The 26,917-nt window shown below is 40.4% G+C and overlaps 1 long non-coding RNA gene across 5 annotated transcripts in view; it reads right to left on the reverse strand.

The window, feature by feature from the left end:
- The window catches only part of LOC306651642, a 129,500-nt gene that overhangs the window by 42,595 nt on the left and 59,988 nt on the right, over nucleotides 1-26,917 (reverse strand). For 2 of the 5 annotated variants that reach the window (XR_013761163.1, XR_013761164.1), the window contains exons 3-6: nucleotides 12,175-12,344; nucleotides 10,859-11,045; nucleotides 9,210-9,362; nucleotides 8,859-9,081 (exon numbers count right to left, since the gene is read on the reverse strand). This is a non-coding gene — a long non-coding RNA (uncharacterized lncRNA). Of the gene's footprint in view, nucleotides 1-6,957; nucleotides 9,082-9,209; nucleotides 9,363-10,858; nucleotides 11,054-12,174; nucleotides 12,345-26,917 lie in introns of those variants that run through there. The other 3 variants (XR_013761165.1, XR_013761167.1, XR_013761166.1) reach the window with 2 other exon arrangements.

Genomic DNA, 26,917 nt, shown 5'->3' on the forward strand with positions numbered 1-26,917 from the left:
TACTTGCTCTTCCCATCTCCTGGATGCTTTTCCCTGCAATCTTCACATGATTGGATGCTTCTTGTTTAGATCTCAGTGCAAATGCTTTCTTCAAAAAGTCCTTTTTTGATCCCTCAATTTGAAATGACCCCACCTTTAGGTTCTCTCTGTTTCATCACCCGTTATTTCTTTTTTCATAGCTATTTTACTATAATTATCTGATTTATTCATTAATGTCTTTTTGATTCATTTTGCACCCATGGAATGTAACTCCTTGTTTGTTGAGAAATCCCTATTACCTAAACAGTGACTGTGCCATTGAAACATCTTTATATATTTCTACTCTTGAGTGATTTAGGCAATTGGTCTACCTTCGACCTTCAGCTTCTTTTTCCTTAGAAGAGGCCATAAGTTCTAAACCCCCACATCAATGTGAAGAGGAAAGTATGCTGAAGGCAATTATCACTGTAGCAACTGTGTGCCTGATATTTGGGAGGTGCTCTTTAAATGTTAATTTTTTTCCTTTCCCTTAGTACCTTACCAAGCAGATTTACTACTTTGTCATTTGTCCTGCCAAAATCCTTTGCAGTACCTAGGAAGTGATTAATATCCTCATTCTACAGATGATGAAATAAAGAACAAGAGAGATGAAGTAACTTGCTCAGAATCACACAGACAGGAGGTGCCATGGGTTATTCTTGAATCCAGTATATTCTTTTTCAAATTTTTAAAGCCATGTTGCTTACACTCTCTGAAGATATAATAATGTGGTTAAAGAGACACAAAGATACATATGAGGGGTAATGATGGAGGATTTTATTTTATTTTTTAACCCAGGGCCTAGTACAAGCTAGACAAGCACTCTTGTCACTGAACTACATCCCAACCCTTTTTATTTTTGTTTCAAGACAGAGTCTCATTAAATTTTCCAGGCTAGCCTAGAGTGTGCAATCCACCTGCCTCTGCCTCCCTAGTTGCTTGGGATCACAGGTGTGCACCACCACACTTGCAGATAGATGATGGTAGATATTTACCATGTTTCTCAGGATGGTAGAAGGAAGGAAGAGCAGTGCAGCCCACCTTGAATGTCTGTGGGGTTGGCTCTGTGTAAGTGCCAGGCCTTCGTGTTCCAATTCTTACACCCCCACATTCCGATTAGGCAATGACAAACCTGTCAAGCCATGGCTCATCAAAATCAGAGATACAATCCTCGACACGTCTTCAGAAAACCACATTTCTAAAAGAGCATCCAGAGCCATCTATGCCACTCCAGGCCTCAGTATCAGGAATGGGCTGAGGCAGGTCAATTTTTCCTGCCCTCAGGAGATGCATTGATGGCTAACTGTTTTCAAAATGAAATAACGACCTCCTGGTTCTCAGTGTTCATCCGCAAAGCTGTGTTGAATACTTGGCATCATCACCTCCACACAAGTATTCTGTGATCTTTCTCCAACAGCCAAGCATATGCCTCATCTCCAGGACCAGAAAACTCCTTCCTTTTCCTCAGCCACAGTGCATGGACAGGATTCCGTCAGCCATTACTATAGTTTGAATCCTAAATGTCCTCAAAGGTCTGTAGTGTTTCACTACTGAGAGATGGTAGAAACTTTAATAGGTGTGGCCTAGTGGGACATCTTCAGATCACTGGGGCCATGACCTTGAAGAAGACAATTAGACCCTAGCCCCTTCCTCTTTCTTTCATTTCACCATGCTCTCCCATCATGGCATGCTGCTGCCCTCCTGGCCAGAGCCCTAAAAGCAATGTGTCCATCTGTTCATGACCTGGAATCTCCCAAACTGTGAGCCAAAACAAACTTTTTCTTATTTTAAATCGATTGACTCTGGTATTTGTTATAGTGAAAGATGCTAACTAACAGGGCCATCAAGGATGCCTGGCTGTTAACTTCTGCTCATGTGAGCAATATCAGGGCTACCAAACCTAGAAATAAGAGGGGAGCAAACAGCAACCCCATATCTACACTGGCCTGATCCCATTTGGGCTTGTTATGTGCTGTGCTAGTTTAGGGCTACCATAACAAATTACCCAGGCCTGGGTGGCTGAGAACAATGGAAATTTATTATCTCACAGTTCTGGAGGTAAGAAGTCCAAAATTAAGGTGTTGGCAGAGTTGGTCCCTTCTGGAAATTCTGCCTCTCTCCTGCTTCTTGACTTGTGGACACATCACTTCATTCTCTGTCTCTACTTCCGTGGTTGTTTTTCCTGTGGATTTGTATCTCGGTCTCCCTGTACATACTAGGACGCTGGTTATGAGACTTAGGGCCCTGTGTATTAGGATCCAGTATGACTTCATCCTGCCTTGTTACATCTGCTATCTACTCTATTCCTAAAGAAGCTCACATTCTGAAGTTCTAAGCAGATGTGAATTTTGGGGGAACACTATTCAAGCTGGCGTACTCACATAATTTCATTTAATGCTCAAATAAGAAATATAAGGTTCAGCCAAGCCTGAAATATGCCAAGATCACATCTAGGACCCAGCAGAGTTTTGAATACTTGTGAGTCTGATTCTCAACCCCAGTACTTTTCAGAACTTGTGCTGTGTCCAGTGCTTGGACAATAGTCTATATGCGGGAGGGATAGGTTCTAGAGGAACATCTACACAAATATTTGGTCTCTGACTCCTCTGTGCACAGGAGACTTTCATATTAGTCTAAATCTAAAACTTCAGTCTTAGCAACAGAAACCCAACATCTATGTGCAGGGTGCTAAATGGTGTATGCGAAGGACCCGCTGCTCTGATTCAAACAACAATTCTGTGCACAGTGAGCTTTAAACATCCATCAGCAGAAAGGTCTAGAATACCATGGCAATAAACATTGGGCTCACAGTAATACCAATGATATACGTAACAGTAGCTTTTCCTCTATAACTCTTCACTCTTTAACTCATGTCTCTATCGACATCACACACACACACACACACACACACCTACACAATTTAGGTTTACAGATTAAATGGCTTGCCCAGAGTCAAGAGAATTTTAAAACTTTTAGCAGTTTGTATTTTGAGCAATGTTACAAATGCATACAGTTTAAGGAATCTAACAGGTCAACTGTTTCCTTTCATATTCAGAAGGAAAATAGAGCAAAATAAGGGTGGGGAAAGGCTGAGGGAATCCCTGAAAATAGAAGGGAGATCAGTGAAGTAGAGGAAGAGGATTGAAGGGGAGGGAGAAGAAATGGGAAAAAGGAAGGAACTGCCAAATGAAATTGACCACCTTATGTTATGCATAGATATGAATACACCACAGGGAATATAAAGCACCACTTTTTAAAAACAATAAATAGAAGGAACACCAGTAGAGTAGAAGAAGGGAAACAGGAGGAGGGAAGAGGGGACTGAAATGGAGAAAATTATATTCCATGTATGTATGACTACACGTCAAAATGAACCACACTGCTAGGTATAACTATAATGCACTAGCATAGAAACAAAATGATGCACCCCTTTTGTGAACAATGAATCAAAATGCAGCCTGTAAAAATAAAAAAAAATTTTTAAATAGTCTAACACTTCAAGACTAGTTATAAAATATAATGGCCCCAACTTCTCCACCCCTTCCCAGATACTCACTAATAATTTGGGCATTTACTGCCTTCCCTTAGATAATAATTTTGTATTCTTACTTCTTGATTTTTCACCTCACATCTCTACAGACAGGCACACCACTTTCCCACAACCCCGACCCCACAATGTAAGTATTTCAAAATTTACAGTAGGTTGATGATTACTGCTTAAGTTATTGTGACTTCATAAATACTCCTCAGAACTGAGATATTATGGTTTGAGTTTCATAGTTGTTAGCATCCTAAAGTTAGTATTTCCTTTTGATTTCCTTAGATTTCTGTGTACTTATCATTAATTCACTCACAAATTCTATCAACTGGCTACATCTCTTCCCTTGATTTCAGTTTCCTAAGGACAGCTCTTAGAGAACCATCAGAGGGGCTCTGAATTGGTTTGATTTCCTTCTATGTCTGTGCCACTTACAGAGAAAATAATGATAATGGCACTTCCTGAGCAGCGTACATCCTGCATAGCCAGACGTGACAGCCCTTTTCCCAGGGCTGCTATCACTCGGCGACCTCCTACATGATCTCCTAATTCCCACCTCCTATCCTCCTTTTTCTTGGTTCACTCCCTGATTTTAATGGAACACAAAAGCAGCTTTGGGGACTTTGTTTACATGCTGATGTCTTTCATCTGCTATCACACCTGATTGGCAGTGGTATAGCTCACAGTCGGATTCTAGCTGGAGATCATTTTCCTTCTCTGGTTTGTACACAGGCTCCATTGCCTTCTGGTTGACATTTCAAAGTTCAAGTCCTTTCTAAATCTGGGTTTATATTCTCTATTATCTGTCTACCTACCCATCTATCCACCATCTATCCATTTACTTTTTTTGACCCCAGTGATGATGTGACTCCTCATAGGCCCATTTCTACCCATCATGTTGTAACCTGATGTGTGATAGACTGAATAATGCCCCCCCCCAGAGATATCCGTTCCTTAATCTCCAGAACTGTATGTAACAAAAGGAACTTTTCAGATTAAGTTAAGGATCTTGAGATGAGATTAGCCTGGATTATCCAGGAAAAGGCTTAAATGTAATCATCAGTGTCTTATAAGAGGGAGACAAGAAGGTCAAAAGAGAAAGAAGACACCAGAAACAGAAATTGGAGTGAGGAACTTTGACAAAAAGAGGAAGGGGTTACAAACCCAGAAATACATGCACCTCTAGAAGCCAAAAAAGGCAAAGAAACTTATTCCTTAGACCCTCCAGAAGGAACAAGCCCTTCCAATTCCTTGAATCTGGCTCAATGAAATTGATTTCAGACTCCTATCTTCAGAGGTACAAGGTCTATTATGTCTGGTTGTGCAAGATGTGCACTGCTCAACTCCTGGGCCATTGGAGTTGTCTGTCCCACTATTTTCTCTGTGAGTGGCACACCCATGGGGAGAAATCAGACAAATTTACAGCCCCTGTAAAGACTCCCTGAGAGCATTGTTTTTTCTGATGGAGTTTCAGAAGAAACTAGTTCTGTCAGCAAACTTTTCCTAGAAACTTCCAAAAGCTTTTAAATCACTTACCTGTCTTGTGTCTCATTTGTATCTTAATACTACTTACATGAGATGGGTGATGACCATATTCTCTCACTCCCATTTTAGGAGAACTGAGACTGAAATAATTCATATGCTTTACCCAAAGATATAGTCTGAGCTTCTGAATCTTGGTCTGGGATGCAATGTGTTAAGGAGTACCATTAAACATGTAATGTCACTGTCCCTGAAACTTGCAATACCCCCAAAAGGGCATGGGGAAGTTCAGAAAGAAGTAGAGATTGAGGTGGTAGAAACAGTTGACAATGCCAGGTTGTCCCAGAGGTTCGAGAGAGAGAAAGTGAGAGGAAGGGAGGGAGGAAACAGAGAGGGGAAGAGAAAGAAAGAGGGAGGGAAGGTAGGTGGGTCTGGCATCAATAAGAATTACCCAATGAAAGAGCAAATAGAGACTGGTAATAAATTCTGAAAGAAGGTAAAAGCTTGTTCTTCTATTGAATGCAAAGTTATGCAGTCATTCAAATATATCCAAAGAACAATGCAGTTATTAAGCTCTTGTAGGTTCTAAACCCATTGTTCTATTCTCAGTTTGTGACGCTAGCGTTGAGATTCTGCCTTTAGTTTCTGGTTCAGTCAAGATGCTTTCCACTGGAATCGGCCAACAGGGGTTAAGAGAGGGAAACCAAGGCTGAAGGAGAGAAAAGTTCTCTGTCCCTTCCTGCTCCTGGTATTTCCTCTTTCTGAGCACTTCCTGTACCTGAATACCTCCTATTTCTGAGTACTTCCTGTTCCTGTCTACATCATTTCACAATGACTCTTTGCCCAGGCAGTGGCAGCTCCTTCCTGAAGCAGCAACCTGAGAGGGATGAATCTCAAAGACATCCCGAATGAAGGAAGCCAGATTCAAAAGATGCATGTTGTGTGATTTCATACTTCATAAAATTCTAGGAAAGGTAAAATTATAAAGATAGAAACAAGAGCAGCAGTTGTCAGGAAGAGGGAAGACAGGCACATGGAACAATTTCTGAGCATAACAGGACTGTTGGGTATCTTTTTTTTTTTCTTCCAATTTTATGGAGAAATGCTTAATAATTACAACTTGTATATCTTTGAGGTCTACAATTTGATGATTTGGAGTTGTTCTATATCTCTATTGCAGTGGTAGTTTCATAAATCTACATGTGCTAAAATTCCTGGAAGTATATACCAAAAATGTCAATTGTATTCCAGAACTTGAAAACTAGTAACAGTAAGAGAGATTAAATAAACATATAAACGAAGACAGGTGGGCTCTTGGAGAAATGACTGATTCCAGGCCCGGGTTTTTCCATCTTGAAAGTGCAAGATGAACCTGGAGCATCTCACTATGCCAGTAAGCAAGAAAGTGCTCTGAGGACACAGGTTCAACTCAAAGGTGCTACCACCGGCCAAATTTGGGATTATCTACCTATCAAAGTGAAAAATTAGAGGATAGATGAATCGCCAAGACTTTCTAAATGAAAGGAATCAGATTTCGCTCTACATGAAGCAAAATCACTCCCCTAACATCTAGGAAGCAACAGAGAAAAAGAGGAAGAGACCAAGGTCCCGTAATCCTTTCCAGATGACATACCCAATGACCTAAAGGCCTTCCACTACTCCCCATCTCTTAAAGGTTCCATCACCTCCCACACACCACACAGAGATCACATCTTCAACAGGGACACTTAGGATCCAATCTATAGTACTCTTCAAGCTACCAAGGTCATGAAAGACCACAGAGACTGGAGAATGGATCTGGATTAAAGGAGATAAAGAGACATGACTACAAACCTTGATATGAACCTGAATTCTATTCTGGATTAAAACAGAGCACTATTAAAGATTCTGTAATTTTTTTTTTTTTTTTTTTTTTTTTTTTTTAGTATTGGGAATGGAACCCAGAGGTGCTTTACCACTGAGCTACATCCTCAGTCTTTCTTATTTTTGCTTATGAGACAAGGTTTCACTAAATTGCTGAGAATCTTGCTAAATTGGCCTTGAATTTGCAATCCCCCTAGCCTCAGCCTCTTGAGCAACTAGGACTACAAGCATGCGCCACTGCACCCAGAAAATATTTTGTAATTTGATGTGGATTTTGTGTGGGAAAACTGTAGTTTATCAATGTAATATCTCCCAAGTATAATGGTTATATTATGCTGATACATAAGCATGTCTTTTTTCTTAAGAGGAGTGTGGTGAAATATTTAGGCATTGAATGTAATGATGTCTCTAACTCTGAAGCTTAATAAAAATTAATACAGAATGAGAGAGAAAGCAAATATAGCAAATGGTTAGCAATTGATCATATATAATAAGTAAAGTGTTTAAAGGGGCATGTTGTACTTATTATTTCTACTTTTTCAAAGGCTATTTTTTTTAAAAGGCAGAGAAAAAAAGAAAAAATGATGAAAAAGCTTAGTATTGGCAGGACATGAGGTGCTGGAATTCCTCATATACAGCTGGTGGGGAATATGAGTTGGTAAACCTGTCTGAAGGGATGCTGGACTCGTCAAAGTATAAATGGAGCAAATACTGTGACTCAGACACTGCACTTTTAGATTCACTTAAAGAGGAACATTCACTAGTGTACAAAGATGTATATGCTCTACCATTTCATTGCAGTCTTATGTTTTATGCCCCAAAAATGGAAACAATTTAATGTCCATCAGGAAAACTGGTATGTAAATGATGGAGTATCTCTAGCCAAGTGGTTAAGAACATGGACTCTAAAGTTAGACACCATGGTGGTGCTGATTAATTTCCTCGTGTCTCAGTCTCCTCATCTGTGTAAAGGGCATAATAAAAATCTCTACTTGTAGAGTTACTGTGAGATTATGTAAGATCACTCATGTATTTAATACAGTGCCTAGCACATAGCAGGAATCAAATCAATATTACTTATCATTGGCTATTATGCAATTGTTAAAAAACAATGATGCCAACCTGTATTTACTGACCTGGAAAGATGCCTTTGGCATAGTGTTGAATGAAGAAGCAGGTTACTGAATAGAGTGCAAGGTTTGATTGCACTCATATAAATGTGTATTTTAAGCCAGGCATGGTGGTGTGTGCCTATAATCCCAGCAACTCGGGAGGCTGAGGCAGGAGGATGGTGAGTTCAAAGCCAGCCGCAGCAAAAGCGAGGCACTAAGCAACTCAGTGAGACCTTGTCTCTAAATAAAATACAAAACAGGGCTGGGGATGTGGCTCAGTGGCCAAGTACTCCTGAGTTCAATCCTTTGCCACTCCCCCAAATTAAAAAGTGTCTTTTAATTTCTACTTGTATGCATTCATGGTGAGCTGTCTGAAAGTTTGGCTGACTAAGGGCTAGCAATGGGTGCCTAGGATGTCAAGGCTTCCAATCTTTTATTTTCTTCTTTGTAAATTATATGTTGTTTGATTCCTTTTTTAACATAACATTAATGTTTTTATAATCAGATTTTAATTTTGGAAAAATAAATAAATCACAGATCCCTGGATCTTGCCTGCTCAGGCCTGGCTTTGTCTGAGGGGCTGACTGGACGCCCTGTTAGACAAAAGACCACGGGTCACTTCTGGCCACTTCTGCCCATATAAACTGGCATTCAATGACCCTTGACACAAGTTACCTTCTCCTTTCCTCAGCCTGGGCATTATTCCCCCAACTCTCTGCCATGAACACAGGAAATATTTGGTAATTACATGTTCCTCACCATGGAATTGTATTTTCCCCACAATTCCACCTCATTTTAGTTCAGCCCACAGAACGACAAGGTACAGAATGTTCACTGGAACCTACCTTGGATTGAGGGTACTCATCTATTTCCTGGGTGATTTTTAAAGGTATCCAAACTGTGCAGTAGAAGCATCCAGCATCATTTTCAACCCATGTTCTGGCTTTCTGCAGCCTAGCTGTTGGTTGGGGTGTAGAAAACCAAAATGACCACGAGATGGCAGTCTATCCTCACATGAGCCTTGCTAAAGCCTGCATTCCGGGGCCTGGGCGCTACTGAATCCCGCTTCTGTGTTGCCTGGAGCAATTTCAGGAAAGAGATTCTTTACTAAAGAGACCTTCACTAAAAAAGAGAACAGTAAGATTAAATATTCGGAAACAGAAGAACTCGAAGAAGAAAATACAATTTCCCAACACCACGTGCTCACCCAGCCTTCTCTTCTTCAACAGTCACAACAGTTTTGTGTCCATTTGCAGCCTGGGGTGGAATTAGAATTGCCAAGCATCCCAGCAAGCTCTGAATCCACATTCCTTTATCCCTTTGTGCCACTCAAAGCCAGATATTGATGTCTGAAAACAAGATACATAAGCTTCATTATTTAAGTGACTTTTCCTTAAACAAGACTGCTTTAATACTTAACAAGGTAGGGAAACTACATAATTTAAAATCTATGCGAACAGAAATAAGAAATTATTTGTAGCAGGCTCTACTTTAACACCCACCAACAAAGAAAGACATTCACAATTTTTTGCCTTCCCAGGGCCCCAAAATACAACACAGGCCTGTTCTCCTGCTCCCGGCAGAAGCTGCAGCTGAAGCCGTTCTTTATCAGCTTTTCTTTCTCAATATTTACCAACCAATAAATCTTTTTTCCCCTAAGACAACTGACATTCGAATCCCATTCATGTGGAGGCTTGTTATCCAAATAATATTAAATAAACGGCTTCATGATCTACTGAGAAAGCACTAAGATGGATTTTTTTTTTTTTCCTTGCGGGTCAATATTGAAGATGAGAGGGGGTTATTTCCCCCCCAGTGGGGGGCAGTTGCCTGCCTAGAAAGAGCACATCTCAATCTCCTGTTCTCCTGCGGAGCTGCCTCCCCTCTGTCCTAGGGGCATATATGCCCATCTTTCAGCTCCCCACAGTCTGCCCTGGGGCATTGTCTGTGCCATTATCATGGCAATAACTGATGACTCCAAAGAATGGAAAACGTTGCCCGAGCTGAAAGAATACAGTCATGTGTCACTTAATGACAGGTATGCCATCTGAGAAATTCATAATTAGGCCATTTTGTCATTGTACAAGCATCAAAATGTACTTTCACAACCTAGATGATATAGCCTATTACAAACCTAGGCTTTATGACACTACTGTCTTACCTTGTCTGTCACTGACCAGTGATTTTTTACGCATTTTTCAAAGTAGAATAAGCCAGTCTTTTGATGAAAATTCGAATTCTGTTGTTCCCCTAGCCATTGCCACCTTCCTTGCTTCTGTCAGAGCCATGTGTGATGCCCATGGAGAGGGTGCCCACCAGAGGCATTGGGAGGTGGGAGACTGGCAGCCGTCTCTGCTGCCAACTTCCTAGTGGGAGTAACCACCAGGAAGACTCTCTTCTCTGTGCATAATTTCCTCCAATTGCACAATAAAATGTTCCACTCAGTCCCAATCCTTCCAATGACGCTGCTCATTCCCTTCCATCTAGAAGGGAATCTAGAGCATTGAAAACTTCCAGCCATTGGTGACCACAAATGAGGGCTTGACCTTAGTGGAGGTTAAACATCTCAGTCCCAGGGAATCTTCTGAGAAGGGGGATAAGGTTTCAAATATTAATAGTAATAGATAAAATTTACGTGGAGATTTTTCTGTACCAGGAGCCATTTTAAAGGTTTTGTTGTATGAATCAATTTTATCTTTACCAACCCCCCCATGATATGCTCATTTTACACTCAGGGACACTAAAGCACTGAGAAGTTGAATAATCTCCCCCCAGGGTCACAGAGCTTGTAAGGTGCTGAAGGATCTGAAGCCAGGTGGTTTGGCTCCAGAACCCCTTCTCTTACCTCTTAACTCCTGGTAGGCCACCAGTCCAAGTGACCCCAGAGGCCCATCGCCTCCTGGGCTGGTTGAAGAGCAGAGCTGCAACTAGTTGCTCTGGCTCTTGGAGCATCATGGCCCCTATCTTTGAGCACCACTTTGCAAATGGTCTTGCCACCTTCCCTCCCTTCGTCTTTATTTTGACTCCAAAATCTGAAATGCTCCAAAAGCCAAAATCTTTTGAGAACCCATATGTCACCACAAGTGAAAAAACCCACATCTGAACTCATGCAATGAGTTCCAGTCAAAACACAGGCGCACTAAAAATAGTATATAAAATTACCTATAGGCTGTATATCCAAGGTGTATATGAAGCATAAATTAATTTCATGTTTAGACTTGGTCCCAATCCCAAGATATCTCCTTAGGTACTGCAACTATTCCGAAATCTTTTAAAAATCCAAATTCCAAAGCATTTCTAGTCCCAAACATTTCAGATGAAAGTTATTCAGCATGTACATAAATAAGATATGAGTAACATTTCCCCATTAAAAAAAAAAAAAAAAAAAAAAAACGCAAGCACTGTAGATAAGATTGAAAGTTACTGTTGACCACCTCTACTTCCAATTTTCTCTCCTCCTATCCAGAAGAACTACTGTATTCATTTTGCATGTAGAATTACAAAGTATTTTCTATGAAAAATGTACCATTAGAAAACATGTAGTGGTGCTTTTTACTTTGTGGGGATTTTTGTTTCTTTCAGAAATATTATCATGCTGGATATATCATGCTGGATATATCATGTGGAAATCACCTTGCTCATTTGGCAATGCATCTTGAGATCTTTCTATGTTCCTACTCAGATCTGCCTCACTCCTTTTAACCATTACATGGCATTCTATTGTGTGGGTAAATCCTAGCTTATTTTTCCATTCCACTTTTGATGGATATTTAGGTTGCTTCTAAATGTGTAGTACTACAGACATGATGTAATTTATTTCCTTTCACTTGCTTCCTTGTACATATATGAAAACATTTCTTTAATATAAATAATAAAAGGTATGCATATTTTTTAAACAAATACAAATATCATGCAAGATTCTCACAATGCTCCCCTAAAATATTCAGGGAATCAAAGCTCTACAATAATCCTAAACTGTTATTAGTAGTAGCAAAATATCAGTAAGAGGTGCAGGCACTGAGTTGCAATAATGATAAGAGAGTATAAGGCCAATGCATAGGAATGATAAGACTATGCTTTTTGCTTTCATATAAGAAAGCATATCAGGATGCAAGAGGAGTGAAAAAGAATTCATAATCGAAAAAGTTTAAAGTAGCTTACAAGCAAATATCTTGAGGTCCACTCTGATTAATGTGTAGGTTCTATCTTCCTCACAGCCCAGGCTGTCAAGCAGTGGTTATTCTGTCCCCCAATAAATTCAATGAGGCAGCAACCAGTTAGACACATAAAGGTTCCCTGGGATTCCTGACATGTGTCAGAACAGACACTACCTAAGAAGGAAAGGATATCTGTTGATCACATTACAAGTTAGTTGGCAGACCCTGGGCTGGCACTCGCCACCACACACGCATGCACACATGTGCCCACATACAGACCCTGAAGCATCCTTAGAATTCCTCAACTCCAAGATTCAGATATGGGTCTCTGCATCCACATGATGGAAGGAGGACTGTGTGCTTGGTCACATACCTGGAGGGCATTCCAGTCTCTTTGGAACCTATTTGGCATCTATGGCTTTTAGTTGAGGGAAACGTAATAACAGCCCCTGCCAAGATGTCAAGTGTTGTTGTAAATCATGCTCCTTCTACCCTTTTCCAAGTGGAGTCTCTTGTCTGATCTTAAGACCAACCTCAGGCTAAAATCGAAAAGTGAACAACTGTCATTGCTTGCAGAACCTCAACTTCCCTCTCTTAGAGCTTCCCCTGCTGAAGACTGCCCACTTCTCTTTGCTTTTCACTCCTGGATCTCACAAAGCTTATGTCTTGTTTCTTCACACCTTTGCCTTTCCAAATCTGCCTCCATAAAAATGGCTCCTGTCTGCTCTCCAGACCTGTGTGATTCAGAGTGTGGCCCTGGCACCTATGCTGGGCTGCAAGGACATAAGTGAGATAAGGAAGGCAAACATTTAGAGACTTTGATACAATTTGACAAACATCACTTGAGATCTGTTAAATCTAATAATAAATTTGAGTTTGACTGTTAACACCTATTTTTGTTTCATTTTCCTAGTAATTCATTTTTATTGCATTTTACAAAAATGCCCACTCACTATGGATTGGAGATGGTTTTAAATGTGTATTTTTAAGTCAGCATGTTCTTTGTCTCTCAGCTTTCCCCAGGAACTATAAAGCAGCTCTGTTCATATACAAGACATTTAGTGCATCATGGAGCAGGTAGGACAGGAATTGTTGGCCTAGTTATTTGGTGCATGTTGCCCCCACAACTTCTAGGTATCCCCAGTTGTAAGGGACAATCCACTTTGTTGATGGGAGAAGTCAGCTAGCCTCACAGAATAACCCATGTAGACTCAAAGACTAATCCCAAACATGCCAAGACTGGTCACTTCTCATTTCACTGGACTCTCTGGGTTCAGGAAGCACACTGATTTATGTCTGATGGCTATCCCACACACACCTGGAAGGAAACAAGCCAAGTTTGTAAGGAGGCAAGACAGCAGGTGGCTTGTATGATCATGTGTTTATATAAAGCCACATGCATGTGAACAGGCATTCTGGATCCTTGACATTTTTCTTCTCTTGTGTTTTCAGTAGGAGTACAAATTTTCAAAAGTTCACATATGTTGCCTATCTGAATAACATCTTCAAGACTAGCCAAGATTTTTCAAGGTTTGTCTCAGTCCTTAAGGACAAATGTGACTGAAGATTTCCTTGAACTGATGCCCCAGTTGTTTATTGCTGAACAATAAACCTCTGCAAATCTTCATGACTTAAGCCAACACCAACATTTGTTTTTATTGTTGTTGTTTTGGGTTTTGAATTTGTCATTTTTGGCTCATGAACATGCCCATTTGGATAGATCTCAGTGGGAAGAGCATTTCTTTGCATCTCTGCTCCTCTTAGCATCAGCTGTGCAGCCCAAAGTCTAGGATAGAGTCATCAGCAGACTCTTTCACTCATAGCTGGCACCTGGGCTAGAAAGATGCAAACAGCTGGACTGGGGTAGTAAGGCTTCCCCCAGCCTCCCTCTCTTTCCTTGCTTGGTCTCTCCACATGGTCTCTCCAACATAGCAGCTTTAGGACCACTGGATTTCTTACATGTAAGCACCAGGATCCCAAGACACTTGTCTCAAAAAGAGAGAACCATGAGGAAACCGTACCCTTTCACGAGCACCTCAAAGTCATGCATTCTATCCACAGAGGCAGTCACAAAGCCATTCTCAGTTTCAGGAAAGGATAAGAGACTCTGCATCTTGATAGGGGTGAAGCAAGGAGAATATATGGAACCAGAAATATAATTGCAATACTTTTCAGAAACTACAATCTGTATTGGACTATTTTTCATTGCTATGCTTTACCTGAGGCAGGCTAGCTTTAAAAAGAAAAGAGGTTCATTTAACTTCAATTTTGGAGCCCAAAAGTCCAAAGAGCATGGTTCAGGCTCTTTTCAGGATTCTGCAGCAGGTGGTGGGAGCATGTGTGGAAGGAAACAATCACATCTTCAAACCAAAAAGAGACCAACTGGGACCAGGTCCAGGACTTTGTAACTCTCATGAGAACTCCCTCGCAGGACACCTGTAATCCCTTCTGAAAGCATGCCTCTAGGGACCTAAGGACCTCCCACTAGGCCCTGTATCTTAAAGATTCCATCGCTTCCCACATAGCACACTAAGGACCAAGGCTCTGACACATGAAACTTTGGGGAGACACACTTAAACCACATCTAAGCCACATCACAGTTTATACCCCAGATACATGGGTACAGAAGAAAAATGTGAAGATATTAACTGAGTGCTTTCAGCTCATCTAGGTACAAGATTCTTGGATGCTGTGCTTGGACCCAGGAATGGCTGAGAACCTGCCAGCCCACTGTGACCACAGCAGATGCATGAGATCACGTCAGAGAAGAAAGAATTGGTGGGCCTTCTCCTTGCCACATGTCCCACAAGCCTTTCTAGAGTCAGGCTGCGGCTCTGTGGCTCTGTGGCTATGAACCAAGCTCAGCTAAGTGACTGCACAGTGCTTACTGATACCATGCTGTTCCCAGTGGGACTAACCGGATAAAGAGTGCTCTCCTCCAGGCAGCCTTCCTTGATCTTTCTCCCCAGGAGGGAGACACCATTCCATCTTTTGTGCCTTGAATGAACCCTTCCATAAGCTCTCTACTGCTCTGAGCCATTGACTTGTCTGCGTTCCAGGAACAGCCCCTAAGTCCTTCCAGGTCTGGGACCACATTTGCCACCATGTGCCTGGGAAGTGAGGAGCACATAGGGACCATTGGTTGCTGATTGCTGAATGAGAGAAAAGACTGGGCAAAATTCCAGAGATGTTCTTTTAGGAAGAGAAGTTGAAATTTTGTTTTGTTTATGTTTGTTTCATTGGAAGTCCCATTCGTATGCACAAACTTATGTGTATCCTGTGTGGGGAACATGCTTTTGTGCATGAATGTGTACATCTCTGTTTATGTGCGTTATGTACATATTTTTTGTGTGAGAATAAGTCATGAATGGATAAGCCCATGTATGGAAAAGTGTATATGTTCATATGTGTGTGTTCGTGTGGGTGTGAGGATATTTATGTGTTTCAGAAGGCACATGTTGGCCTGCATTTGCATTTAGACATTTGCATCAATGAATTTGTGAATGCTTGTGTGTGATCATGTCTATGTCCATGTGCACATGAATATTTATGATCATGTCTGAGTACATGTGTGTTTGTGTGTGCCTGCATGTCTGTACGTGTGCACATGTATTTTTTGTAAACACAAGTGAGTGTTTTTGTGTGTAAGAGAATGTGCAAAAAACCATCCCTACGGAAAGCTGGCCACAGGTCTGTGGCTGGGCCTTGAGGCGTCCTCCCTCATTAGGAATTCTGCAGCATCCTCAGGAGGCCATCCTGACTTCCTCTCAGGGATGAGGAGCTAAGCAGAGGTCAAGTGACTTGCTCCAGACCCCACAGCAAGTCGGTGGCAGCTCTGCGAGGGTCTGATTGCCAGGCTCACACTCCCTCTGCGCGGCCGAGCTGCCTCTCTGTGGCATGTTGGCACCTGGCCCAGGCCTTGCTGCCCGGCTCTGAGAGCTCCCATTGTGGGCGAGAAGTGGCTGAGAGCCATCGCCTGGATCCGCAGGTGATGGCTCTGTTCTGAAATGCTGAGGGAGGAGTGACTCCCGAGGGGACAGGAAAAGGGGCACCCCTCATTTTGTGTGGTTAAAGGGCTGGAAATCACAGGCATGTAAAAGGGGGAAAGAGGAGAGAGGAAACCAAAGCCTATGAGGAATAATGAAGATGTCAAGAAGGACAAACACAGAGAATGGTGGGAGCAAGCGATCAAAAGCAGAAAACACACACACACAAATAGCAACAGGAAGCAGAGGGAGCTGGAGGCCACATGGGCTCGGGAAACTTTTTGTTTCCTACTTTAATTGGTGACCCTGCTCGGAGTTGCTGGAACTGGGCACAGCTCAAGAGAGTTGAGTGTGGGTATGAAAACAATGGGCAGCTGAATGACCCAGAAAGGCAGCCAAGAACGGCTTCTAGTCCCAGCACGGGTGGATTTCAGAGCTACTCTTCTGGGCACAGAAGAAAGTTTCCAACACCCTCCCAAATCATGTCTGCAGCTGAGTTCCCCAGGGAAACCCACCTGGCCAGAAGTGCCCGGATGAGAAAGCTGGGGTGCAGGGTGTGCCAGCTGGGCACTGTACTTGAGAGATACTCAGATATCACTGGAAATGGAGTCGCAGGAAGAAAATCGTATCCACAGGAGCTTGTCTTACCAAGTGTGACCCAAAGGGGTGATTTTTAGTGAGTTGCTTGGGGTGGGAATCAGTGTCAGACTTAGTAAAGACAGGCAAACAATGAATTCCTACCTAGAGCAATGTTGCTGTTGAGGAGACGGCTTTTGTGCTGTAGGCTGGAACAGTTATGTGAGGGAGAGGGCCGCAGACACCTGGCACAATGGGAGGCCAAGACCTCCACATCAGTAATCTCCTACCACCTTCCCCACCTCTTCTCCAACGAACAAGTATTTAAAGAGCATCCATTTAAAGGAACACCAAATTATTGTCCATACCTGTTCCTGACTAAGACTGGGAATTGCTCTAAAACCAGGAAAATTAATCCAAACTCATTTCAAAAAATGAGCAAACTGTAAATAGGGTCAGAATATCAGTATTTGTCTTCTCTTTTGCCCCTTTAGAGTGACAGTGAAGAAGTAGAGGAATAGAACTCTCTTCAGAGCAAAAGATAACGGTGGGAAACCAACAAAGGATAAGAGATTTCCTAAGAGGAAAAAAATATGCTGAGGACTGAGCCGATGGAAGCTGTTGACATAGCTGTATCCAGAAAACAGGCTCAAAATGTACAAGAGGGAAAGAGCCAACCTGCCTACAAATTTCAAAGAGACTTCTAGCTCAGGGGTCAGCAGACCCAGGAGTGGGCAAGAAGGGGGCTGCCAAAGCACAGGAGTTGATGATTTATTCCCCAAATCACTGAGCCATACTTTCCTTACACCCCTGTCCTGGTTCTGCCTTGTTCCAATTCTGAGTCCAAAGAGGAAAGGGTACACAGTATGTACCTCTGGTTTCTGTGCAAGGACGAGAGGACAAAACAGCAACATACTGTCTGCTCTAACGCCCTAGGGTTAGAAGTCACCCAGACCCGAGCCCTCTCCATTCTGACAGTTGAGGGCCTAATTTCTCTTGCCCTGCCTCTTCTCTGTCAGTCAATTCTTCTATTCTTCCCCAAGACCCTACCACCAATCTACACAAGTAAAGGCAACTGAACTGTGTAGGTTATTTACCAATAATTTTATACTCAAATTAATGTATATAAGACTTTTATATGCAACCAAGCTATTAATAAATGAGATAAAATAAATACTTTTGTAATCATGCAAGGACTCAGAAAGTAAACCTTTTAGCATCCTTTCTATAGAAATCACCTACAGCTGAAACATTCCAAGAGAAGAATGAAAACAAATTGATACAATAGGGTAGCATGAAAAGAAACCATAGAACTAGCCCTGAAATGCAATGAAAAGGCACACCAGCTACCTAGAGAAATTGATCCATTTCCTTTTTCTTAAAAATTAACAACAGATCATAAGGCATATAGGGAATGCTACCTATATGCAATAGTAGGTACCGAGCAAAACTAACAGGAATAAATGACCCCAGAGAAAATACACATAATTTGCGGAATCAAAAAGACTTTCTGGGGGGAAAAAAAACACAACTTCTAAATACTATCCTTAGAGGGATTTTAGAATATATCATATATATAAAACAAAAATAGAATGCTCTAAAAATAGAACAAAGGAAAAGAATGGACTCTTAGAACTAAAAGTTGTGCTTTATGACTTTAAAAATTAAATAGAAGAGTTGAAAGAGAATGCCAAGATAATTCCTTGGAATATAGAGCAAATATGCAATGACCAAAAACAGAACAAAAAAGGTATGATGAGCAGAGGCAAGCCAGGACAAGGATAAGAGTAATATGAGTTTCAGAGAAAATGAGGGAGGATAGGAATTGTCAAAAGCATTCAGTAAGAGAAGAAAGATTGCCAGATTAAATGTGAATCTTCACATTTAAATGGTCCTCTGGGTGCTAGCAAATGGATGGGGATGATTCAAAACTGCATAGACACAGCCAAAATGCTCAAGATATTAAGAATATAAAGAAAATATAAAATGCTTGTAAACAGGAAAAAAAATAGTAGGTCATACACAAAAGATTTAGATTTATATTAATACCAACAATACTGAGTGTTATTTGTCCATGCTGAAAAGTATTCAAGAGTCCCATTGGGAAATTAGTTTACCAGTAGTTTATACTCAAATAAATGTATATAAGATTTTTTTTTGCAACCAAATATTAATAAGTCTGAGATAAAATAAATTCATTTTTATGAATTTATTCAAGACTTGGAAAGCAAACTTTCCAGCATACTTCCTATGGAAATCATGTAAGGTCACCTTTCTATAGAAATCACCTAAAGCTGCATCATGCCAAAAGAAGAATGAAAACAAATAGAAACTAAAGGATAGTATAAAAAGAAACAGAAGAATCAACCCTGAAGTGCAATGAAAAGAAATGCAAAGATAAGACTTGTAAAATAGGTCTACAGAGCAGTGAGTTCACATTAGAAAATAACTAGGCTCCAAAAGGAACATACTTGAGAAAGAAAGGCTGGAATAGAGAAAGAAGTCAGAAAATATTTGTGTCATGGTGACATATCTCTACAAGAAAAGAAGAAGATAAATCATTAGAAACAACACATACAGGAAAATCTACTTCTTACTATGGAGTAAACTAAGATAGGGCATGATTTTAAGAAGCGAATAAAGTGTAATCAGAAGTTTCCATTTGCCTTTACTGCTAGAAACTACCTTTGGATAAGAGTACGCATTCAGTATATATTTGCTGGTTGGCTGGCTGGCTGGCTGGATGGATGGATGGATGGATGGATGGATGGATGGATGGATGGACAGATGGATGAGCGAGAGTGCTATCGGAGTGGATATAGTCAGATGCTTCAACCTCAAAGCACCCTCTGTGTATTGAAACCAGTTTTCTCTCATGGGGCATATTGTGGAGATTCTTGACTGTGAACTCCTGATGAAGATAAGGCAGCTGCTACTTGGCTCTGTAATTAAAAACAGCTATAGCTGGGCAAGGTGGTGCAACCCTGCAATCCCAGCAAATCAGGAGGCTAAGGCAGAAGGATTGCAAGCTTAAGGCCAGCCTCAGCAACTATCTCAAAATAAAAATTTTAATATGAGCTGAGAATATAGTTCAGTGTTAAAGTGCCCCTGGGTTCAATTCCTGGTACCAAAAATATAATAAAGACAGCTGTAAAGACATAATAATGGATACTTGGTTTATTGGTTTTAAATATGTAGTATTGGCCCTTTGGGGAAAAAATCAGGATTCACATATGGCTATAGAATGCTAAGTTTAATAACATAATCATTGTAAAAATAAAGATATAGCTAAAATATACTTACGGAAAAGTAGAAGAAAAGGCCAAAGATAGGGGAGGGAAAAGTCATATTTCATCTTAGATTGTGAAATATAAAGATCTAGTGCCTAGATTTGATGCAACAAGAAACAGAATTCCATACATCTTGCTTTTAAAACTAACCCTAGACATAAAACTCATTCTTGTTTTGAGTTCACCCAGAGCTGGATCCTAAAATAAGCAACCATCTAGGATTGGTTTATTTGGAAGAAGACAACATTGGAGGAGGAATAGGGAGGTGAGATATGGTGACTATATTGTGGAATAGATGATGTCAGAGCAGAAAATGAAACTTAATGGTTATATAAGGGTATACAGGGAGACAAGCTGAACTGTTCTTGAGGAGCCCAGTTAAGGCTAAGGAATTAGAGGGTTTGGTGATAAATAAGGGGTAGGGAACAAGGTGTGAAAGTCCAATGAAGAAGGTTGAAAATAGAATTGACTGATTTCTGTTCAAGTGGAGAAGGGAATGGATTCAAGTGCTAAGTGCTTGGTGCTTCCTGTTTTCCCAGCAGTGACTCCAAACTCTTATAACTACTTCTGATGCTGAAACCTTTACCTTTGGTTAAGAGTGAGCACTCAGTATATATTTGCTGAATGGATGGATGGATGGATGAATGAAAATGTTCTCAGATTAGAGATAGCCAGATGTTTCAATTGTAAAACACCCTCTATGAACTGAAACTAGTTGCCTCTTGTGGGGCATCTTGTGGAGACATCTTGCTTTACCATAGCCATTCCGATGTTAGTAATAACCACAAATACGTAACAAATGCCTTCATCTTAGATCTGAAACAAGGATTGTGTGTAAGTAGTTACTTGGGAGATTATCTCAAGCACAGATAGGAGATTTGGAAAATAGGATAGGGCAGGGTGTTAATAAGCAGGTTTTATGCAACGGGGACTCAGTCCTGCTAGGGAGTTTTAGAAAATGATTTAGAACCTACCTCAGAGCTGTCTCACAAGAAGGGTGAGGAAAGTGGAATTTTGACCCCTAAGCTCCCATCCATCATTCATTGAGGTTTTGCTCCCAATGATCAACCCTTTCCACTTCCCACCCCACCTCCCCCAATCCTCAACTCCAGGTTTGTTGCACACAGGTAGAGCTTGCCTCACAAACCAGAAACAACCAAGGTAGATGCCTGTTTATATGCATGAGGAGAAGCCATTGCTGGCGAATACAAAGTAGATATGAATGGAGCACAGATGGCATTTGCTACAGATCACTGTACGCCAGGCATATTGAATAATAAGGGGGATGAAATCTACCGCATTTTGTTTTTATCCTATGTCCAGGTCCACGATGAATCCTGTATATAGGTGTGTGTGTGTGTGTGTGTGTGTGTGTGTGTGTATATACACAAATATACATATATCACACTAATTAAAGTAGTAATAGAGGGGAGAGCAATAGAGTAGGACAAGCAGATCAGGGGACAGAGAAGGGGAGGAAAAAGGAAGGCACTGTGGAATGGGACTGATCAAAGTATGTAGATGTGCAAATATGGTATGAAGAATTCCACTAGTATGTATAAAACATGTACATATGTATATTATATATAATGTATATAATATATGTATATGTATAATGGACCAATAAAAAAAGAAATGAGGTATGTTGTCTAAAGAAACTGAGCAAAAAGCAATATAACTAGATATATATATATATATATATATATAAAAATAATGAGCACAAGGGGGAATAATAAAATTTAAAAATCGGCCTGAAAATAGTAGGCAGGAAGAATATCATGAAAGACCTTATACCTGAAAGGTATTAGTTGAGGTGGGCTCCACTGTGATGCAGCAACAACTGGGAGGATTAAAGTTAAACAGTACAGATATCAGGGGGTAAGGAAAAAACTATGGCTCATAGTGGACCCCAAGCTCAATATAAGACAGAAATGTAGCATGTGAGAAAGATGCTTCTGAGAGTGCTTGTTGGGGTCAAGGATCACTCATTTTGTTTGAAGCAGCCTTGGTTGGTCTAACTGGTATTGTGTCTAGATTTAGTCTTCTCAGAGTGTATGAGAGGGAAAAAAGTAGAGGAGAATCAGCAATATCAATGAAGAAAGTTGACATTGCACTGAAGCCCACAAAAAGAAAGACAATAGAGCTGTCTTCAAGTTTTTCAAAGGTTATTGTGAAAGGAACCCTGGCCAGATACTGAGTTTTCAAAGGAGGGGAGGGTGAAAGAACCCTTGGGTATGGTTATCTCCAACCTCCAAATTCCCATGATATCATCCATGCCACGGTATACATCATCTTGAATGTATGTTTCCTTTTGGTCCAGGGAAACTTATTTGACTGACAATTCATTCAAACCTTCTTCAACTCTCTCCATGCATGGAGAACAGCTTTGTAGAGATTTCCCTGTCTCTAGATGAATATGTTACAGCCTCTCTTCTCAAAAAACTCAGATAGTAGGAAGAAGTATCATGATTGGGTGGTTTGAGCATTGATCAATTGAAAGTCCAGGAATGGATAAAACAGGGAGAAGAACCCCTTTCTGGTTATACAATCCTTTGGTCACTAAACTATTGTGATATGCCCAAATCCTACGTTTTTCCATTAAGGGTTTGTGAAAAAGTCTCTAGACAGGTTTGTCTTCTGATCCCTTCTGGCCCGTTTCCAAATATCTGTAGTTGTGGTCAGGAGAAAAAACATGGAGTTTAAACCAAAAGAATAATATTCATAATAATAGTCAATATTAACTTGCATCAAGTTAAGTGTCAGATACCATGCTGTACATCTGTTCCAGTTATCTGCTGCTGCATAAATAAACCACTGCAAAATTTAGTAGCTTTTACAATACATCATTTATTTTGTCCATGAATCTGAAAATTCATCCTGGCTCAGGGTGGAATGTCATCTTTGCTTCATCTGGTATCAGCTACAGCAGCTCAGATGGAGCCTAAGGATTCATTTCCAGGATTGTTGAGGTCCGTGGATGGTGAATGGGTGCTGCTAAGAGTTCAGGAGTAGAAACCAGGACTCTAGTTCCTTCCATGTGGGCCTCTCCATGAGCTGCTAGGACTTTCTCCAATCATGGACAGCTGGCTCCAGAAAAAAGCATGACCAGATGACTAGGTAGGAACTGTACCACCTCTTATGACCTAGCTTAAAAGGCGACATAATGTCATTTCCACATGAGCCCAGGATAGAGCATAGCACTCATCTTTTAATAGGAAGGATATCAAAAACCACATTGTATGATAACCATGGAGATTGGAGATATTGTTGTGGCCATCTTTGGGCAACACCATCTTCCACATAGGCCCTGCCCCCATTTAGATCTCATGGCATCCTTATAAGGCAGATCGTTCACCTACCCTTTCCCAACAAAGAGACCAAGAATTCTTGTGATTTGCCTGTAATAAAAGTACAATCACATGGCAGACTTAAACTCAAGTCTCTGTGGCCCTAACTCCTTCTCTTTGTTTTCTTTTCTTGGTACTAGCGATTGAACCCAGGGTTACTTTACCATTGAGTTACATTCCCAGCCCTTTTTATTTATTTTTTGTCATTGCTGTTTTGAGAAAGGATCTCATTAGATTGCTCAAGCCAACCTCCTACTTGTGATCCTCCTGCCTCAGCCTCCCAAATCATTGGAATTGCAGGCAGGCACCACCAGGCCCAGCTTTAAGTCCTTCATTTTTAAGTGCATACGAGTCCATATACCACAAAATAGCCGTAACTTCTGACTCAGCATGTTGGAATTAGAACTGACTCTGTCATTTATCTTGCTGATTTTGAGTTTAATCCTCTACAACTCTTTGGTTCTTAGTAGTCTTTTATGTAAAATGGGGAACTAAGAATATCCTTGTATTATATCAAACTGCTTCATTGTTAAATGAAATAACATATATTAAAAGTTCTCTGGTGCATAGGCAAGTAGGAAATATTTTAAATATTTGAGCATACTAAATCTCATATAGTCTGTCTTTATTTAATATTCTGTAGTTAACATTCAGTAGTAGTAACATTGGAATGACCTCCATTCTGTTACCCATATATAGCATTTAGGTTTACATTAGGCTGTTGGTCAGAGAACCAAAATAATAATGGGTCAAAGAGAAGCAGTTTGTTTCCTCTGATATTAAAAGTTTGATGATATTCCAAAGCTAGTTTGATGACTTCCATATATCATTAGTTCCTGTCTCTTGCTTATTTTTGTTCTTATCCTGTTGAATAAGCCCTTTGAAGATCTTTTCCAGAAGTTCCACCCATTAACTTTGGCTTTTGTCTCATTGACCAATTTTCTTTACAAGGAAGATGGGAAAATGTTATTTTCTAGACAGGTATGTTATTGTAGAAATTCTATTAATAAAAAAGAGAACATGAGAGTGGATATTGTAGGTGACTTTTGTGCTCTAGCCTATTGCTACTCTATTCTGCTTGAGTGCTGTCCTCTATTCTTTCTACCCTCTATTGTTGCATTAAAAACCACTCCAAAACTTCCTGGCTTAAAACAACAACAACCATTTATTTTGCTCACAAATTTGCATTTGGAGCAGGGTTTGATAGGGATGACTCATCTCTGCTGCACACAGCATCCTCTGGGACACTTGATGGAGCGCTGGAGGATCAACTTCCGGGTGAGCTCACTAACATGACTGCCAGATGGTTGAAAGGCTGAGGTTCTTGTCTCCTCTCCACAGGGAGCTGCTCCATGAGGCCTGGACTTCTTTACAACACCATGCCCGGGTTTCAAGGGCAAGCATCCGAAGAGAGGGAGTCAGACACAAGTTCTATAGCTTTTATGACCAAGCCTTGGAAGTCACGTAGCATCCCCTTCATTATATTCAGTTCCTTGAGGCCATCACAAAAGCAAACCCCAGTGGACAAATATCTCTTCATGGGGTTTGGTATGATTCTTGGAAGAGCATGTGAGATGAAAAATATTATTGGGGCCATTTTTAGAAAATAAAAATTTTCTGTGATAAAATTTATACCAAAATTACAAATATCATTTTCTCTTATTATAGGCCATACTATCTTAAGATTTCAATGAATGAAAACCCATGTCGCTATATAAGACCATCTTGAGATTCATTAAGAGTTGAAGACCACGATTCCATTAGCCTATATGTTTGTCCTTATATAATCTCTAGGTTGAGACTAGCTGTGGTTTGGCTTAGTTTTCAATCAAAATCATGAGACAAGTGTCCTGAGACTGAATTCTCAACAACCACAGACATGTAGTAGTCTTCCAGGTTGGTAAAGTATAGATTTAGAACAGGATAGGAAAGTGAAAGGTTCAGATGGGTGAAGGAAGCTACCTAAGTCCCAAAACACATTTACTTTCTCACTTAACCTACAGAGATTTCCCCAGAGGTCCCTCCCATTAAAGCATACTCTATAACCACTGAATTCAATTTGATTCAATCAATTGTTCAGAAATACAAATATCAAAGATACTCTAACTAGGTTCAGTAAAAGCATGAGTTTCAAACTTTTTGGACATACCTTGTTATAAAAGTTTTATCTATATCACAATCCAATATGCATGTACTTTCAATATGCATATAAAATAATTTTTGGGGCTGGGGAGATAGCTCAGCTGGTAGAGTGCTTGTCTTGCAAGCACAAGGCCCTGAGTTCGATCCCCAGTACCGCAAAAAAACAAAACAAAAAAATAAATAAAAATAATTTTTCATAAGATAATTCTTATAGCCATGTGCAACACATCCTGATGTTCTCTATCCTACTTTATTACGTTCTACTCTATTTAATTTCATTCTTTTATAAAATCAAAACTGACCATAATCCACTAAAATAATTTCATAACCTACTAATAAATTGAGGACTCACTTCAAAAATACTGAACTAGAGGTGCTTCCTAGTCTGCTTTGTTTCTCATTACATGAAACTAAAAATGACTCCCCATTTGGTTTCTTACCAATTCTTCATGAATGGTATGCTGATACAATGAAGACAAGTCAACTAAGTAATGGAATTTTAAAATGCTATAGTTTTCTCTGCCAAAATGGAAAAAAATATATATTGTTTTCTGACCACAAACCACAGGAGATTTAAAGTTAAGCCTAGAAGATTGAACACAAGAGTTTATCACTGCTGCCTCCTCAAACCTTTCTAGAATTTTTTTTAATGTTGTGGGGGGAGTCTTAAAAAAGAGACAAGAAGAATGGGAGAGTAGATAGCCGCAGCAACATAATTCAGGGGAATGGAGAGTCCATGAAGAAATAGGAGTTAACAACAGATCTAGTGACTTATGCCTACCTGAGAAAGATCTATCTAGTTTGACCTTGGAGATGGGGAAGCTAAAAGCAAAAACAGAACCTGTAAAGTCTAAAACTTCAGAGAGTGGGAATCCAATTGGAAAATTGAATAAATGACTATCAAAGAAGAAAATGTGCTCCAAGAGAGCTGCATGGTTCTCACCTTGGCAGAAGACTAGGATTTACTCTCTGGGAGATTCAAGTAGGAGGCCTGTGACCTGTGGAATAGCAGACATAAAGGAAAGCAGGGACCCATACTACAAACAGGTGAAGTTACCATACTGAACATTGGAATCCTCCACCCTATTTACCCCTAGACTCACTAGTCATCACATACACCCTCCAAAATGATTTGAGAAAATTCTTCTCAGGGAAATTTGACCAAAATTTAAAAAGACCTAAAGATTCTGATATTTGGGAATCTCCTAAAATGGCCTAAGAAGATTGCCCGACAGTGGAATGCATAATTTATTTTATTTATTTACTTATTTATTTTACAGGACTGGAGATGGAACCCAGGGCCTCACACAGGCTAAGCAAGTGCTATCTACCATTGAGTTACTTGCCCAGTTCCATCTATATACTAAGCCCCATCTATACATAATCCACAATCAGCTTTCTGGTGC

This window comes from Sciurus vulgaris, assembly GCF_902686455.1.
Source record: "Sciurus vulgaris genome assembly, chromosome: 2".
In the NCBI taxonomy this organism is placed as follows: domain Eukaryota; kingdom Metazoa; phylum Chordata; class Mammalia; order Rodentia; family Sciuridae; genus Sciurus; species Sciurus vulgaris.